Here is a 19,871-nt window from a genome sequence, read left to right on the forward strand (position 1 = left end):
CTCATGGGGATGGTAGGCTTGAGGCATGGAGTGTTGGGCTCAGAGGTGGTGGGTAGGAACGGAGGAAGGAAGGCCACACACCAGGAACATGAGCTAGCTGCTGGGGCTGGCACAGTCGATGGTGGGGGTGGTCCAGTGCAAAATGATCAGTGGGAGTGAATTCAATACTTGCTGATTTGGGGATGCGGGGTCTTGACTGAGAATGTGTTCATAGGGGTCAACCATCGACAATGCGTTGGGGCCTCCTAGTGGCTACATCTGTTTGGAAGGTTCAAGGAGTAAGAGCCATGGCTCCAGACCTAGCCCTGGAACTTGGATATAATCTGAAAATTCAGATTCAGAAGATGCCCTGCATTTGACCTTCATAGGGGCCCTAATGCCATGACTCAGGAACCAGATGAGCACCTGGTCCCTCCCCAAACACACCTAATACCCATTCTATTAACAAAGAGAGAGATGCCAACTGGACAGAGTGAGTTTCCTGCCCAAACCAGTCCAGGCCCAGGGGGCTGCTAGGTGGAGTCTTTTGGAAGAGGCAGCTAAGAGCAGCTGAGTGGATCCTCAGCTATTATATTTAGAATATTCATGGCACTTGAAGCTTCTGAGTCAAGACAGCCCCTGCCCCCCTTCTCTCCAGGAATCAGATAGCACTGAAATTCACTGCTAACACTGGTTATCAGCTCACAGCCTGCATATGTGCTAGTTCAGCAAAAATATTGTGCCTCCAAGCTCAGGGTGCTGGCTCTTTCTATACCAGGAGACGAACGGGAGGAGCAGAAAGAAGAGGCCGAGGCCAGGGTGCCTGCTACTTATGGGAAAAATCAGAGATCACGACCAAGACTTCCAATGTTCATTAAAATTGTATATTTCTTTTGAGCCCCCGCTCTGTGCTTAATATGTTTTAAGTCCTTGGGATATAAAAGAAAATGCAACAACAGGAACTAACACTTATGAACTATTCTGGGTTTAAATTTAAAAACACACGGAAGGTCCAGGAAGGCTGGGAAAATGACACTGTGAACTGGCCAGAGCTTTCTCATTTAATTTAGGAACAAGTACTGAATTAAAGAGAGGAGGAAACTGAGGTAAGAAATGGACCTGCCCTCATTGCTCTCAAAGAAAGAGAGGACTACTACTCATGCCAGCGGAGTAGTTATCCCGGAGATAGGGAGTTTTGGCATTGAGGATCATAAACAGAGGGTGAGAAATGACAGGGACGTCACTCACAATGCCATTACTCAGAAGTAGTAAGAGATGAACAATCTTCCCAAAGGTCGCATGGCAGAGCTATGACCAGATCCCGTAGAACTGATGGGCCACAGGGACCCTGCTGTTTCCAAGGGAAAGCTTCTTGGAGGATGTGCTGCGGAGCCGGGGCACGGAGGGCGATGGGTGCAACCAGAGCAGGGCATTCTGGACAAGGGCAGCTGGAGGAATCAAGACAGTGGTGAGGGGGAGGAGAAGGGAGGTAGGGGACCTGCAGGCAGACACCTGTCTATCTGGCATGCAGAGGGGTTAAACGCACTGAGAACTCACTGTGCCCCAGACCTGCGGCCTTGACATCTGCCTTCCAACTGGTGGCAGCTTACTTAGCAGGCACCCATGCGTCTCTGTCTCCTGTGCAGGTGTGTCTGTCACATAAAAATAACTATCACTTATTGGGCACCAGCTATGTGCTTGGTATTTTAAATATGTTGCTGCTAATCCTCATGACAGTTCTAAATAGGAAATGGCACGGTACTAATTTTACAGAGGCAGAAGCTCCAAATCTGAGATTAAAGGCTTTGCCCATGATGGCAGAGACACTGATTGTTAAAATGGGAATTTAGTTTCCAGCATCCTCATTTTGCTACAATAAAGTCTATGCAGTCATGGGGAGGGGGAGGAAGACGTATTGCGTGAGCATCTGTCTATTAGGCAGAGCCCATGGGGGAAATGATGGCATCCAGGATGTGGGGGTGCACAGAAAGGGTTATACCACATCAGATCTTCTTCAAGCAAAAGACTGGCTGGGCCTGGATACGACTGGTGCATGACAAAGCATGCTCCGTCCTCCGAGGAGTTCATTGAGGAAGCCTGAACTTGAGCTGGAGACCAGAGCAACGCAAGAGCTCTCCAAATGGCCAGCAAGCAGCAGGAAGCTACGGACACTCTGGATGAGTTGCCTTTACTGAAGTCTTGATATAGGAAATGGCCTTGGTTCATCACCCTGATATCATCATCCATTTTCCCTCAATCTCTCAATTAGGTGACCTGAGCGACAAAGCAGCTAGAGCCAGGAGACCTGGGGGTGAATCCCCGCTCTACTGATTGATTAGACCATGTGGCCTTAGGTTCACATTCTCAGAATTTCAATTTCCTTGTCAATCTCAATGGGCTGATGTTTAACTTAACTCTGCTATGGGGGAAATTAAATAAGTTCAAGTAGGTGGAAACTATAAGCTTGGCGGGTATGTGGCTTAGTGGTTAAAGGGCTTAGGACTTTGGTAGACAAACCCAGGCTGGTTTTGAACCTGAGAGCAGGCACCCACTGCCTTTGTTTCCCCATCTACTTCCACTATGGGGCTGCAGCCGTTGCTAGGAGTTCCCCATCCATTTCCCATTTAGCAGGGAAGTGCTCCCACCCTGCCACCAGAAGAGTTGGCAGCTAATGGTTCACCCTTTAGTTGGCAGGAGCTGCCTTAGCTGGAGGGGTCTGGGAAGTTATGACTACTCTGTTCTCCACTTTCCTCGGGGCTGCCTGTGACTAATGCCTGACTGATGTGAGATGAGGGGTTGCCGATGTAGGGTAGCAGCCCAGCATCCTGGTCTCTGGGCAGGACAACCTCTGTGGTACAAATCATCAACCCATGTTCCAGAGCTCCTCATGGATCAGGCTGGGGCCAGACCTCTCCTTTATCCTATGTCTTTATTGCTTTACCCACATCTTCTGTAATCCCCTTCCCAGCAAATGACTTGCACAAGAATATAGAAATCTGCATCTAATGTTTTGCTTCTAGGGCATCCAATCTGAGGTAGTCAGCTTGCAAAAATGTCTATTCTCCCTGAATTTCAGAGATGAGAACTCAGAACTTACTCCGAATACTTTCTACGCTGTATCTTTGTTGTGTAATTACTGTCCAACTCCCCACCGGACACTTTGCTACCCAGGTAGAAGCCAGAGATTCACCCTTCTTTGCACATAGAAGATACCAGCCAATAGTGTTGATCAATGTCATATTCCCCATTTACTAGTGTTTTGGGTGCAGTGAGGAAAATGATAAAGGCTACGTAGACTTGGTTTCCAGTTACTCGTGGCTGTGTAGGAAACCACCCCACAGCTTAGTGATTTAATGTAATAATCTAGTATCTCTCATAGTTCTGTGCAGGGCTGGGAATAGCTGGGCAGCTCTTATTTGGGTGCTTACCTGGTTGTAACCAAACACTGACTAGGACTGAAGTTGTCTGAAGGTTGGACTGGGTTGGGGGTCCAAGTTGGCTTCGTTAATTACATGTTTCAGGCCTCGGATGGGGTGACTGGAACACCTGGGACCTGCCTAGGCATCATCCTCTCTTACTCTCCATGTGGCCATTTGGGCTTCCTCACAGCATGGCAGACTTGGTGTCACTGGTGGGACTTTGGATATGGCAGCTGTCTTTCCTCAGAGTGAATGCCCAAAGGACTCAAGTGGAAGTCACAAGTGTTACATAGTGAGACTACTGCCATGTTCTATTGCTTCGATGGGGCCAGCCCAGATTCAGTGTGAGGAAAGGACCCCACAAGGAGCTGAAAAATAGGAGGCGTGGTTCACTGCAGGCCCTCTTTGGAGACTAGGTCCTACACCTGGTTGCTCCTTGACAAACAAGTGGACAGAACACCTACCGAATGGATCTCTGGTCATACTTAAATACAAGTGGAAGCTCTCATGAGTCCATTATACTAATGCAAGCTGTCATTATTATAAGTCCTTGGGCCTGCTATGTAATTTTAACTATTTTCACCTAAGGCATTTAACTATGTTCAGCCCAATCATTTGATCATATGTGACAGTGAGTAAGTGATTTTGCAAACACCTTTTCTCCCATAAGTAGGATACAGGCATGGACACTGTGAAGCTTTCCTGAATTTTATTATAGCGCAACCAAACCATATGAGAAAAAGGTACACTTTGCACACTGCAGACTGGGGTCACTTTGGCGGACTTTGTCTTGTGTAGGCACAACCATGGTAGACCTACAGACCTCTTAGGTAATTTGTCAAACATGAATGAGTGTTGCTGAGGCTTTTAATACCGCATGTTGAAAGCTGAACACAGAGCTCAAAAAAGAAAGCCTGGCAGATTCCATTTCCACTTTCCACAATTTGGAAGTTCTATCTTTAGTAGCAATTTACATTTTCCACACAATTAAAGACTGTACCTACTTCTAATTTACACTTCAAGTATCCAATCCAGCTGTGATTTGCATTTTTTTCTCTATCTGTTTATCTTCTTCCCAGTATGAAAGCTGGGCTTTGAATCTTGACATAACACTGGACACATTCAATTAACCATTTCAGAGGGTCAGTTGGCTCATGAGTGAACTGGGAATAAGACTTCATTTAAGGAGTTATGGTGCATCTTAAAGGCTGTGGACAGCCAGGCACACAGGCATGCAATGCATGTGCATTCATTGTTCTTCCAAAGCACTTTCCACGGACACATCCGAAGGGTCTCAGAATAGGAATTCACTGCTGTTATCAGAACAGCCCTTCAGCCACCACTGCCCATTGTGAATGTCAAGGCCAACACATTCAAAGTCAATGGATTTTTTTGTGTGCCTCTAAACATAAACTTTCATATAAATCCAAGCCACTGACAAACACAGTTTTTGAGACAGTTGTCTGGATGATAAAGATCTTTATGTTTTTCCAAAATATTCAAATAATGAAGAAGAAAAAAAGAGGCTGCGTGATCTCTTTGTTCCTTCCTTCTCTACACATGACAGATGCAGAATAGAGGCAATTTGAATAGAAAAATTTTTCTCCTAATCATTTGGAAATGTACTCATTTCAGCAAGTAAAGCTCCCAGCTGTTTTCTAAGGACATAAAATGACTATTTTTCAATTAGCTGTCATTTCTCTCATTTTTCACAAAATTACTCCTTTACAATTCAGTTTATCCCTTCTCCCAATGTATGTCCTACTTAGTTACCCTTGGCCCCCAGGGGTTATAACAACTTAAAAAAAAAAAAGAAACTTGCCCAGCTGGCGTGGCTCAGCGGTTGAACATTGGCCTAAGGTCCAGGAGATCACGGTTCGACTTCTGGTCAGGGCACATGCCTGGGTTGAGGGCTCGATCCCCAGTAGGGGGCGTGCAGGAGGCAGCCGATCAATGACTCTCATCATTGATGTTTCTGTCTCTCTCTTTTCCTCTCCCTTCCTCTCTCTGAAATCAATAAAGACATTTTTTTAAAAAGAAGAAACTTAAAGGAGTTTTCAAACTGAAGAGATATTTAGCCACGCCCATCTATTTATTAAAATTCACTTATTCTTACTCACAATCACCAAAAGGCAGAAGCAACTCAAGTGTCCTCCAACAGATGACCCAGTAAACAAATGTAGTCTCTCCATGCAATGAAGTGCTAATCACCACGAAAGGGAGTGTTGTTCTGATGCATGCGGGGACATGGAAGGGCCTTAAAACATCACTCTAACTGAAATAAACCAGACACGAAAGGTGGCTATCATATGATTCCAACCACATGGCATTTCTAGTGTGGGAAAGTCATAGAGACAAAAGGCAAATTGGAGGTTATCAGGGGCCGGAGAGGGAGAGAGTGATGAAGGGTGCCGGTGAGTCAGCGCAAAGTTTCTGAGAGATGGGGCTGGTCAAGTCGGGCTTGTCTTACTCAGTTCTCTCCCCAGGTCACTCTGTCCTGTCTTCCCTTTTCATTGTTTGTGTCTTTTGTTCTGCACCTTCTTTCAGTATGTTCCATGAGGCCTCTCATGTATGGAAAATGGGGACTAGGGGTTCAGACAAAGTCCCTGTCCTGGAGTAGCCCACGGCCCAGTGGAGGAGACAGAGGTGCCCATCCTGCAAGCCCTGTTAGAGTGGTCAACAGAGAGAGGTGGCACAAAGGTGGCCTCGTGGTCACCTAGGCTGGGGAAGGCATCACAGGACAGGGCCATTCGACCAGAGTTCGCCTCCATGCGGCCACTGGCCACAGCCCCTATTCTTCAGGGGAGTCTTGAATATATACTCTCCTTCCCATCCCTCCCCCACCAGTGTTCTCAGTGATGGCTGCGTATACAAGTCCTCGGCAGGGGAGCTTTTAGAAAGCACAACCGGACTCCATCTCCCGAAGATTCTGGTTCACGGGGTGAAGCTGAGTCTCAGGAATCAGAATTTGTTTTAGGTGCCACAGCTTTTTCTGAAGCACACAGAATGACTGAACCTTTGTTCTGCCATTTGGATCTGAGGGGTCCAAGCTTGGGAAGTGTCCCCATGTGATGGGATAGAGGCAGTGTCCCATCGTGGTTGAAGACACAGATCAGTGTCAGGCTGCTGGATTCAAATCTCCACCTCTCTTCTTTCTACCTGTGTGACTGTGGACAAGGTCACCTAACTCCCACAGCCTCACGTCATCAGCATTAAAATGGCAGTGATAATGCTACCTCTTCAATGTGCAATTTGAGAGCTGAATAACTGAACACATGGAACCCTCTAAGAACTGGGCTTTTCAAAAAATATATATCTTTATTAATTTCAGAGAGAAGTGATCGGTTGCCTCCTGCATGCCTCCCACCGGGGATGGAGCTCGCAACCTGGGTGTGTGCCCTGACTGGGAATCCAACTTTGATCTCCTGGATGGTAGGCCAACTCTCAACCTCTGAGCCACGCTGGCTGGGCAGCGCTGGGCTTCTTAATTCAGTGCTTAGTAAGTGTTCACCATGATTGCTCCCTCACTTTTACCCAGAGCTCTACTCAAATATCACCTCCCTCGCAGGGGCTTCCCCTACCCTATAACTTTCTATTTCTTTTAGTCTCCTTTATTTTTCTTCAAATAACTGATTATTATCAATGATATATATATTTGTAGATTAAATGTGGTTTTTAAATTTTCTCCCTTATTCCAATTTTATTGTGCCAAATGTAAATTGTTCAATTATTCTATAGGTATTAACTGAGAACCTACTATGTGCCAGCCACTGTTCATGGGACTGATAATGAAGCAGTAAATAAATGGACTATGGACTAAGTTCTTTCCATCACGAAGCTTTTTTATGTGGCGTTGACTTTTTGACCTTCCCCACTAGAATCCCGTTTTCATGAGGGCAGTGACACTCTGTCTTCAGTTCATTCCTGAATCCCCAGGGCCTGGAACAGTGCCTGCACAGGAGGGCAAGCCTCGAAGATCTCTTACGGACAGAGAACTGGTGACGGGATGCATCTCGCATTTCACCCTCAGGATCCCCCGTGGTCAGCTGTGGAAAGTGAGACCCAGAGACATCAGATAACATCCTCAAGGACACACAGCCAGAGAAAGACAGAGTCTGAATCCGAACCCGGGTCTTTTAACCAGCAGCTCCATGCTCTATCTACTGCATCTGTTGAGTACAGCACAGGCTTACCGATCGGGGACTAGAAGAAATAAGAAAGGATGGGCAGTTAGTGTCACAAAGTCTCTACGCTGTGGGCTCCGCCACACACTCCGTGTAAAATAGGTGCTGGGATTTCTAATCACCGAGGGGTTTAGATACCTGAAAAAACAAATCACCTTAGGGCTTTTGGAAGAAAGAGAAGGTTTGGGGGGAGAAGAGACAAAGTAGGGCACTTCTTTGGCTTTTGGCTCACCTCGCATGTTATCCTGGGCCAGCCCCTGGGCACTTGCTGTTTCTGACCATCCTGGAGGGATTTCTCAATAGTTTCTTGTGCAAGGTTCTTACACATTCCTCAGTGGGGAGCCAAGATCCTCCCCACCTCCCAGCGGGAGCCTCCCTCCCGTTCACTGCCATCCCCCCAAACCCCTTGAAGAGGCCCAGTTCTCTGGAAGGTGGCCAGATGCTCAAAGAAACGCTGTGCTCTCTTCACAGAAATGCAGTGACTCTACACAGCCGGGCAGCCGGACCCTCTGGTTTAACCTGGGAGGGCTCCCCTGGCACCTGAGCTGCTGTCTATCGAGACAGCAGGGGCTTGTGAACCTGCCAGACAGCATTTCGGTTCCTCTTTTGCTGGCTCTGTGGTTTTAGACAAATTCATGCACCTCTCTGAGCCTCAGGTTCCCTGTTCTGAAGAAGGTCACAGAACTAGACGGCCTTTAAGTTCCTGGCAAGTTCGAAAATGCTTTAACTCTGCTAAGGTAAAACCCAGGAGAAGGAAGCGTTGTCTTTTCTCCTTCCCATTTTTCTCTGTCCCCCCCCCTCCACTTTCCTTTCTGTCCTTTTACTCTTTCTGTCTTCTCCTTCGCCTCTTTTTCCTGTGCCAAAATTTTAGGTAACTGGCTGTTCTCACTGAAATGAATACCTTAAATGTTTGAAGTCGCTCTGGGCGGGAGCCAGAAAAATCATCTCTTCTGAGCTGTAACTGTTTCGTGACGTTCTTGGACCAGAAAACTGAGGGCTCCTCTGTGGCCAGGTTTCCTCCGTCCCAAGAGCCCTCTGTCCGCCGCTCTCACGCCCTGGACGGTCTGCCCGGCACCCCCCCGGCTTGGGCAGAGGGGTTCTGCGAGGCACACGTGTTTTCCACTCCACACGAGACACTGGTCTGCGATGTGTGTGTGTGTGTGTGTGTGTGTGTGTGTGTGTGTGTGTGAGGGGGGTGGCTAAGTCAGGTTGGGGTGGTCCAGGACTGGGGCCTGGCAAGGGACTGCCGTGACCCACGGATTTAGAATGTTCTGAAAACTGTGCCTTGTCATCGGAGAAGGCGTCTGGAATTTGTTTTCTGAGATTGTGCATAGGAGAGAAGTCATGGAAGGTGGGAGCTGAGGGAGCTGGTTTCGGGAGGGATTTTGCGGAATTCTGGGTGGAGCAGCCACACAGACAGCGGGAGCAAGTGGCATGGGGGACAAACAAGTTTGGGGGTTCAAAGCCTTTGAGATTCTGGGGTGTTGCTATGGTAGAAACCTTAGGTGGTAGAAAGCAACCTAAACTTAACCAGATTAACAGCCCACAGGTGGTGACAATGAGGTGGTAATTGTGGGCACGTGATCTATGCCTTTTGAAGACCCAAGAAAGAACTGGAACTGAGAGCATTAGAGGAAGGGAAACCCTGCCATCAGGCTAGGAGGGTTCCAGGGCACTATCATTCTTTATTAACTGTGCATGTGACCTTGCTTGGACATAGAGTTAATGTCTTTGTCTTTGGTGTATTCTGTCTCCTTGAACCCTGACAATGATCCCTTAGAGGAGGGGAAACTGAAGCTGGGGTTTGAGCCCAGGGCATCTCCGGCTATGGCCAGTGTTCTCCCCATCACGCAGCACTGACTCCGTCTCCAGTTTGCTCTGCTCTGGTCCCTGTGCCCCCTCCTGTGCAGTCTTTTAACACACGCACACACACACACACACACACACACGACCCTGTCACGTCTGTGCTTGGTTCCCACTACACGAGAGCTAGTGGGTCTTCCCTGCTGAAGACCTTGGCACATCCATCGCGCACAAAGCAACAACTATTTGGACTCCTTCTGCTTGGTTCCTTTCCCTGTGGAGAACACTTAGGGGTTGGAAACCTTGCTCTCTTGCGTGGAATCCGTGGGGGCTGGTACCCTGGAAAGGGTTTCAAAGGCAGGGAAATTTTTTTGTGTCTCGGGCAATCTTGTATTTCAACAGCCTCAAGTTTTGCAATGTGCTATAGACAGTCATTAATAAACAAGAGTAGTTTTGAGGACAAGATACACGGCAGCTGCTACGGGATGGGAACTCCCACGCGACGGCAGGTGACGCGCGGGGCCCCGCTTCCCCAGCCGGGCGGCCTGCGCGCCGAGGTCACCCTGCTGCTGGCTGCGGCCTTCACGGGCTCGGATGGCCGCCCACGGGCAGAAGGCAAGGCTGCCTTTCAATTTGGGGTTTTTGCAAGCTGGGCCCAGCTCTACTTTCCTGCCCTCTTTCTCTGCTTCTCTACATTTCTGACCGCATCTTAAGCCACGGATGTGCGGGACACACTAGCCTGGATCCCAGCCCTGCCCTCGTTTTTTGTGCCTCCACAACTTGCTCAGCACACTGGCCTCCCTTTGCTTTCCAGCAGTGGCACATGCAGCTCTCAGCCCCGCGATGCGCCACCTCTGGGACGTGACTCCCCCCGGTTCTCCCAGGTAGAGCCCAGGCACTTTATAAGATATGGTCTGTGGGCCGGGCCTCAGCAACCCGAGTCCTGCTCCCTCCGGGCCGAGTCCCCAACCAGGCGTGCAGCCTGCCCCTCACCCGGACTGGCCTCTAGCACGCGCCCAACAAATGTGGCTTGGAAGCCTCTTTGCAGTTAATAGATGCCGGTGCTCATACTGAACAGGCACTGATGGATGTCGGTGTCCCCCCCCCCCATTGAACGCTTCCTCTGGCCACGTGGAGGGGGGCGTGCTTCTGAACCCAGGGGCATAGCGAGGACTGTTTCTGAAGGGCTTGCTCCGGGGTCCGTTGGCTGGCTCACCCCTTAGTCACCCGGTGAACAGTATACAGTGAGCACCACTCGGCAGGCATCAGAGCACAAGGGAGACCGAAGAGAGCTCCCCACGTCTCGGGCTTGGACTCCAGCTGGAGGGGCAAAGGGGAAAAGCGGAACACACACGCACACGTTTCAGGGGTGGCACCGCTCTCGGGCAGCACCCGGGACGCTGCGATCGCGGTGGGGAGGGCGCCCCTGGCCGGGGTATCAGCAGCGGCGATGGTGGCTGGGGGGTGCCCGGCGAGCCGGGCCTGAGAGAGGAGAAGGGGCCAGAGCAGGAAGGGTGGGGAAGATGCTTCATAGCAGAGAGCAGAGAGAGAGTGAAGCCCCGAGCTGGGAAGATGTGACAGTTCAGACGGCACCTGCAAGGCCCTAGTAAGGGCACGGCTGTCACTGTTACCCGTCTCCTAAATCCCCTCCTCGGGCCTATCTCTGCAGCCCAGCTGTGCTCAGCACACACTCCTCACTTTTTAAAAATCTGGGCACAGAGCACAGCCTGGCAGAGAAATAGAGTGTGTTTTGTCCAAGGGCCATTCTCTGTGGCTCGTTCTGTGGGTGGGAGAACTGGGGATGGGAACCGACAGAGGGCTCAGGGTCTCCCCCTCCCTCAGCATCATCTCCCACTGTCCGCCCTATGACCCAGATGAACAAATGATGCGGGTGCCAGCCCTCCTCTCCCCTCTGGTCTGTGCCGCACTCCTGAGTTATGGTTTGTGTATTTTGACTCCATTCAGTCACAGAGCTCACCAGCGTCATCTCATCAGGCTCCTTAATTTAACATAACGCAGTGAAAGCTCAGAGAGGTTGAGCTACTTACTTGTGGTCACACAGTCATTGAGTAGCAATGCTTGGGCTAATGCATGGAACAGGTGCTAAACAGTGGGAAAGTCACTTCTCGTCGACTGTCTTCCTCAACGGTCCTAGGTGCTAAAGAGCTGAGCTGAGGGAAGGTAATTAAGTGGCTTTGAACAGAAATTTTTAGGGGAAAATCTCTTTCTCCTTTCCGCATCTCATGTTGTCTCTAGATGCATATGCCTTTCAGAATATACACCCCCCCCCCGTCATAGGCACTTTTGGGGACCCTGGTTGATGGGTGTTGGATTTTGCTTGAATATTTTGCGAGCATCAGACTCACCTGCGTGATATCTTGCACAGTGGCCTGCACTTCACAGCTGGAGTCTCTGGGCCAGTAACCATTTCTGTAACTGACTGAGCATGAGAAAAACCACACACAGAGCCAGAGGGGCTGGAACTGGGGCTCAGAACTGGGGCTCCCGCAGCTGGGCTTCATACCAAGGACCAGACGCAAGCTGGGTGTCCTCCCTCCCTGGCCCGTGACATTTGATCTCCACATTTTGGAAAATAAGAAACTGAGGGGTGCTGTGGTCAACTTTAAGAGATGTACAAGCAGAGCAAGGAGACTTTTCATCAAGGCCCATAATTCCGGGAGGGAGAGAGAAATGCATACTACCCAAAGGTAAAAAATAATTACTACTCAAAAATATAGCTAATGCTCAGACACTCTAAGAATATTTTAAGTTAACTGTAATAAAATGAATGGCCGCTTCACCTAGCAAATTATGAAATATTTATGTGTATAATCTGTATGAGTGTAATGTTTAACACTGATAAGATCTGTCAATGGAACATGATCATACAACTTCAAGTGCAAATGGTAAAAACATTCTAGAAAGGAACCGAACAATATGTGCCAAGGTCCTTAACAATGACTAGTCTTTCCCTGACTGATTCTGCCGCAATGAATATATTTTAAGGAAATTACAATACCTGAAGCAAAGGCTTAAGAACAAATGTTGCATTAACGTGATATTGTAGTAGTTACATCATAAAAGCGATATTGAAAGCAACAAAAGTGTCTATGAAGATATATATATACTATATGTTTATACATATAAAATAAAAGATGATTACTATAAAACATAGAGAATAAGAGAGATTGCTTCATATTTTACAAGCATCAGCTCCTCTGGCATAAAGTCAGGAAGGAAATCCTTGTCTGGGGGCAGCACTCTCTGACGGTTGGTGGTGTAAGTCCCTGGGTCAGTAATCATTTCCCTAACTGCTCGGCACTAAATGGGACCACAAACAATGCCAGCAAGGTTGGAACTGAAACACGAGCAGGGCTGACATTGATGACAACCTCTTGCTGGCCAAGATGTGGTTCTGTGGAAGTTCTTACACATGTCACAGCACCGGGTATGGGTGACTGTTCAAATATTTTCACATCTCAGCTTAATTCTGAGAATGAAACCTAAGAAGGGAAATTTTACAAAAGTCAACACGGTTAAGTCTTAACTTCCAAAGACATTCGCTGTAATAGTACTTATAATAGCCGAAGCTTGTACACAGATCAAATAGGACCAGCCTACATATCCAGGGACAGGCTGTGGGAGGTAGCCGGTGGCACGGACGCACCAGGGCGCATAATGGCATATCTCGCAGCCTTAACGTAGGATTTGTCAGAAAGCCACATGAAATATGAGAAAATGCTTATAATGTTAATTGGAAAATGTGGGATAAAGAAAGAATATATAATTACCATACGTGGGAAAACAACACTCTGTTCACTGAAAGGACTATTATTATTAAATTATTCAGAAAACGGTTACTTGGGGGGTTGTGAGCTTTAGGACCCATGCTCCCTTTTCCCGTTTTCTCCCCTCCGCCTCCTGCTCCCCAGCTCTTTCACCGGCCGTCTACAATAAAATACAATAGCATGACAGACGTCCAGCGTGTCTTCCGGGGAAGCTTGAGCACAGTCAACTGAGGACAAAGGAAAGGCTGCGACACTTCACTCACCACCCTCAGAGCGACTGTCCCGGTCATAGGGGGAGGCACGCAGGGAGCGTGTTTTTCTAGGAAGTGGTGACTAAACGTGGAAGCAGATTATTGAAGGACTTGGAGAGTTTTTTGAAAGTGTACAAAGCGTTGTCGAGTTCAGTAGACTATGTAGGGACAACAGCTTTTAAATTTGATGTTTCACAAAATATCTCAGGATTTTTGTCACACAGCTTCATCCGTGAAAGTGGCAGTGTCCAGATATTGGGGGTTCTGTGAAGATCCACCTTGTGGATTTGAAGGGCTTCTATTTGGAGAGATGTGTGGGACCCTTTCTGCCTGACTCCAGAGGATGGGACAAAGGGCCCCTTTGCATCCATCAGGAAGGTCGTTCAGTTGGTTAGAAGCAGCCTGCAGCAGCCAGGGCCTGGGCGAGAAACAGAAGGGAAACTGATAGTGGGGAACTTAAGGTGGGCTTCTCGGTGGGACCAACTCAAAAGGTGTGGGCCACCTGCAGGGGAAGGACAAGGGCAGTGTAGTCACCTGGGCTAATAAAATGAACAAGATGCGACAGATGCCAGCTTCCACGTGCTTGAGAGAAGTAGTGACTTCCATCAGGGACCCACCTGTCTTACAGGACCCTTAGGGCAGGACCCAAGGAAATAATCAACCTAACTTCTCTCTTCCCATCCCCCCACATCCTGTTGGATGTTGGCTAACTCTATTGACCAAATCCAACAGGCAGCAGGAACATAGTTTACAGTGATCACCCTCATGGGGGAAAGTGTAGGGAGGAGACGAATGGAGTGTGGATCCCGGGTGAGAAAAAAGAGGAGAGGAGAGGAATGGCTGACCCATAAGACAGTGTGGTTTTCATCGTGACTATTGGTAGAGAGGCTGAAGTATTAATTCTTAGGGAAATCCAAGTAGAGCACAGTGTGTGGCCCAGATGGCTTAACATTTTCCATTTAATTCAGAGACTTGGTAATGTTAAGGTATCTTAACGGAACCAGAAACATGAATAGCCAATGTAATGCAATTGTGTATGGTGGTCACCAGCCTGGAGCCAGGAAAATTGAACCTCTCTCTCTTACAGAGCAATAACCTTTCCAAGTGTCCACAGTGATTATCTTTGGAAGGTTTTGACAAAGCAATAAAACCAACAGTATATTTCATTGAAGTAAGGGGGCTGACGCTCAGCAAACACAACCTGAGATGAATAGGTAATCAGAGTTCTTTACATTTGTCCCCCCAAGACCAGGTGTGGGAGGAGCACATTTTAATAAGAACCCATGTGCACAAACTGTTCACATGTGCCAGGCACTGAGCCAGGCAGTTTATATGAACTCACTTAACCCTGCCAACGGTCTTCTGAGCTCTGCGCTATTGCCGGCAGCCTCTTGTCTATCACAGAGGCAGCCAGGGACACGACTGCTCGCATCTCTTACCGTGGCAGCACAGTTTGCTGATGGTCCCAGCGGCTGCCCCTTTGCACCCATTACCATGTTTGCTAAGACCACACTTCCCTTGGGTCACTCCCAGCCCAACGACAGAGCATGGCAGGCCCTCCACCCCCACCCTGAGAGAGGCAGGACTCCTCTAACAGCTGGCTGGCCCAGGAACCCCTGTGAGCCTGGCTGAATCTTCCTTAAAGTGGGCCGCTCACAGATCCTTCCCGCTCAGCTCTTCTGCCGCCCTGGTCCCCTTTCCCAGACACCAGGCCCGCTTGGGCTCTGAAGGCTCTCCTGTTTCCCGGCTCCCTGTCTGCTCTCCTGCTCTGCGCCCTGCCTGCCCCTCCTCTTCATTCATATGTTGAAGCTCTAAACCCCATGTGGCTCTATCTGGAAATAGGGCCTTTAGGAGGTGAATAAACTTAAATATGGTCCCCAGTGGGGAGACCTAATCTTAGCAAACGGTGGCCTTATAAAAAGAGGGAGATTCATTCTCTCCCCTCTCTCTCTTTCTGTCTCTGTCTCCGAGAAAGCTACCATCTGAGAGCCAGTAGGCAGGCTCTCACCAGAAATCTAACTGCCTGGTACCTTCACCTTGGACTTCCCAGCCTCCAGAACTTTGAGAAAACAAGGTTTTGTTCTTCAAACCGCCCACTCTGTGGCCTTTTGTCATGGCATCTCAAACTGATATAATTCACGTCCCCAATAAATGTCTTCTTACAGGTCTAATCCCATCTTGGCACGTGGTTCTCAGTGGACCAAACTAACTCCTGCACCGTGAGGAGTTTCAGGTTCAGGTGTCTGCCTAAGCTCACAGACTCAGGACGTGGCAAAGTGGGGTGAACCCAGCAGCTGGGCTCCCGGTCCCCCGGCTTATTCACGGAGCGACGCTGCTGCTGGCCTTACTGACTGGCCGAACTTGCCCGGCAGCACCGTTTGGACGCCTCTCCTCACTCAACAAAGCGTCTGTGCTCTTATCTATGCGCCCGACTTGAAGTCAGGCATCTGTTGTGTCCTGAGACTTCACTCCAGTGAAACATCTCTGGTACTTTCATTCCTCGCGATGGCACAGGGCTCAGATGCCTCCTCGCTCTCAACTCTCCCTCTCCCGAGACAAGTCAGACAGATGTGAGTGGAAATGAGGTTTCAGCATGTCCCAGCTGTGAAACGTCAGATGCAGAGACTGCCCTGAAACTTTGTTTAATTACATAAAACAATGAGAATATCCATTCCTGACGCAGGGGTCACTCAGAGGACTGAGTTAACATTTAGGGCCTAGGCCATCAGATGATACCTAGAGCCTTTTATAAATAGTATTCCCACCCTATTTGGACTCATCTTTTGATTTATTTGTAGAGGCTATTCATGAACCTGTTGCCTCAAAAGTGCATGAAATATTCTCGCTTGCCAGGGTCGCCTTTCTGGTCCTCCCCTGTCATGAGATTTCTGATGGACAGAATCAGCACATTCTGTTTAGAAACCGTGCCTAGATTTGACATGTCCCCATATAGCCCTGTGAGCAAGAGAAAACATTGTGATTTCCCAGCTTGGTTGCCTCATTCCCAGAATTTCTCATGAACTTGGTCGTCGAGTTCCGACTGGAACCTGAGTTACTGTCATAGCCTCTTTCAGAAGCTGCTTTTTCCAAGAAAAAAATGAGTCAAGGACGCTCTGGTCTTTTTTCTCATTACAATCTGGTCTTCAACAAAGCGCACCTCACTCTCAACTATTTGATAGTTCTGTGTTTCAACCCATCTATAAAAGTTAAGAACAAAATTTAAAGCCATCTTTTTCATTGAAAATGAGAAGTGTGTGTTTTCCTGGGAATACAGTGCCCTTTAGAGTAACATAGGTGGGGATTTCTGCTGCTAACAAGCTGTGTCACCTTAGACAGTTTCCTTAACTTCTCTGCATCTGCTTTCTGCAGCTGGGGAATGAATGTGACTTTCCCTTTCCCGTTGAGAGGATTGAAAGAAATGATGACGTGAAGCGCTTGCCTGAAGACACGCAGAAGCACCTCAACAAATGGTATGGATGGGTGTTGGGCAGGTGCGAGCCGATATGTCATCAGTCGGTCACCCACCGCCACTCTCCTCTGCCCAGAATGGTAAGTGCTCTGAGCTCTTCGGTCTTTCAAGAACTTCTAGTAGAGACTGTTTCATTTCCAAGGAGGTCTGGGATGGCCTGTGGAACTTGGAAGTTCCCTTCATGATTAATACCATTAGTAGACGCTGCTTTGAGTTTTTGGTCTATTTGTTTATTTGCATTGTTTTAAGAATTTAAAAGAATTATTATCTCCATCACATACAGGTTTTGTGGAAAAATCAAATTTTAGGTCACACATAATATTCCTCGGACTATTTATTGCCTTGCTCATCTGGTCTCCAACGGTCTTTGTTGGAACATGCCAAAACATGCCAGAACACCTGGACAGGCCCACTGGATTGTCCCTCAGTTGTGAACCTGCATGTGAAATACGACTGCAGGTACTGGTCACTGTCACTCTTAGTTCTGGAAGAATCATACTATTCTCTGAAGGACAGTGTGCCTTACTGAATTATCGTCTTAATAACAATGTTGTTAAATATGTCATCATTTCTGAAGATACTTTAATTTTTGTTCTCTGGCTCACTTCCCTTTTTATTGAATTTATTGGAGTGACATTAGTTAATAAATCTATATAGGCTTTAGGTGTACAATTCTACAATACATCATCTGTATATTGTATTGCGTGTTCACCGCCCCAAGTGTCTCCTTCCATCACCACTTATCCCCCCTTTACCCTCACCTACCTCCCCCACCCCCTTTCCCTCTGAGTTTTGTATTTTTGACTTAATGCCTTTACCTTTTTGACCCAGGCCCCACCCCTCCCCTCCCCTTTGACTGTTGTCAGTCTGTTCTCTGTCTCTATGAGTCTGTTTCTATTTTGTTTGTTAGTTCACTTTGTTTGTTTGATTCCACGTGTAAGTGAGATCATATGGTGCTTGTCTTTCTCTGGCTGGCTTACTTCACTTAGCATAATACTCCCCAGGTCAAGATTTGGAAGCAGCCCAAGTGCTGCTGTAAACAACAAAAACAAAAACGAAGGAAATCTTACCTTTTGTGACAGCATGGATGAGTCTAGCTCACTCCTGAATGTGTCTCTTGGAGTGACGAGCTCTGACGTTGACAAGCGTGTGCCTGTGACTCCCCTTGGATCCTTCATGCTCCTAAGCTGGGGGTCGGCCCCTGAGCAGGTGGCTGCATCACAGTGAGATGAGCTCTCGGCTGGGGTGGAGTGCCCAGGACTGTGCTATGGATACAGTTAGTGGCTTTCATGAGCCATGACATTTCTACATACAGTGGTATGTAGACTTCCTTTCCACAAGGTTCTTCCTCCAAAAAATTAACTAGAAGGTAAATATGACACTTATTTCAGGCTCCTGAGAAGAATCCACAAGTGTCAGCCTCCGGCTGCCTTTCTGACACCCCAGATCCTGAAGGGACCCCAGGACATCTTTTTGGAACAAACCCTGTCCCTGCGTCTGAGCCACTTCTGCTCAGGGCAGGAATGTGTCAGGACCTCAGCCCCCATGCCAATGGGAGTCTAGCTGAGTGGCAGTGATCCTGGGATTCTGGCTCCATTACTTATTAGCTCTTTGAACATGGGCAAGTTACTTAATGTCTCTGTTTCTCAGTTTCCTCATCTGAAAAAGGAGAAATAATATCTATTTTAAGAGCTTCTTTTGAGGAAAAAACAGGGTATTACATGTAAAGTGCCTGACACATAATGAACTCTCATTACTATTATTTTTTCTCTCCTTCCAGGTGGCTGAGTCAAAACCCATGGACTCTGCCCCATTCTTGTACAAAGAACAAGGACCTGCATACTGGATTGGACTTCACGGGGCCATGCTGGGCCTCCTCACTGCTTAGTGAATTTGGAAATTTATTTCATCTGCAACTTACGATTCTCTTTTGTAAAAGGGCTCCCATGCCACCACTAGCAGTGTAAAGATTGCATGAGCTGATTCAGGTTAAGCGTTTAATAAAATCCATGGGCAGTATTGACACTCAATAATTTCCATCAAAATACATGCAAACTGAGTGAAACAGAAAAGCTTGTAAACAACAATACGCTGAGTCTGCCTTTTAAGAACCCCACCTCTGTGCGCACCTGCGAATGTCATTCTTTCACCCCTGCGGCAGTGAGCTTACTGATTCATTCACTGGCAGGGGTTTGGTTTCCAGCCTGTGTTTACGGGCCGTGAATCTGAGAAGCCGAGCCCTCACTTTTCCTTGGAGTCTGGAGAGAGCAGACATCACCCCCTCGGCTCTTACGGGTTTCCATAGAACATCACAATTCACAGGGGCACGAAATACACTGAGATGTGGAAAAGTGAACCTCTGCTAAATAAACATCCATAAAGTGGAGTTTACTCAATGAATGTCTGTGCTAACTGAACACGCATAACATAAAACCTCATTGAACAGGCACAGAATTGAACCAGCCTCTAAATTCATTAACCAGTGAGTACACTCATCCAGTGACAAATTCAGCTTCCCGGAGTTAAAAATGAATTCACAAATGGCTTATTATGGTGATCTTTCCTCATCGCAGGCTCTTCACGTAGGAACGTCGAGTGTGGGGGAAGGAAGCATTTTCTGCTCCCCCCTTTCTCTGCCTCAGTGATACACGGAGGCTTCAGTGGAGACTCGCGTGTAAATGGTACAGTAGGGAAAGGACACGCATGTTTTTGTTTTGCCGGGTTTTTGTTTGTTTTTAACATTTACTGAACGTCAGTGACCGCATTTACTTTGCATAGGAATCCTCAGAACTCATTTTAATTGGCTCAGGTAAGGTCCCAGGCCGCAGTTGCTCTGAGCTCAAGGACTTGACCGAGGCCCTGTTTCCGAGGCTGGGCTGCCCGCTCTACACCCAGTGGTGCGGGGGCCTCAACAGTGGGAGGGGGCAGCTGAGCAGTGGGGGGGGCAGCTGAGCAGTGGGGGCAATGGGGGCGGGCAG

Source organism: Miniopterus natalensis, chromosome 1 (genome assembly GCF_054644295.1).
Source record: "Miniopterus natalensis isolate mMinNat1 chromosome 1, mMinNat1.hap1, whole genome shotgun sequence".
Taxonomy (NCBI): domain Eukaryota; kingdom Metazoa; phylum Chordata; class Mammalia; order Chiroptera; family Miniopteridae; genus Miniopterus; species Miniopterus natalensis.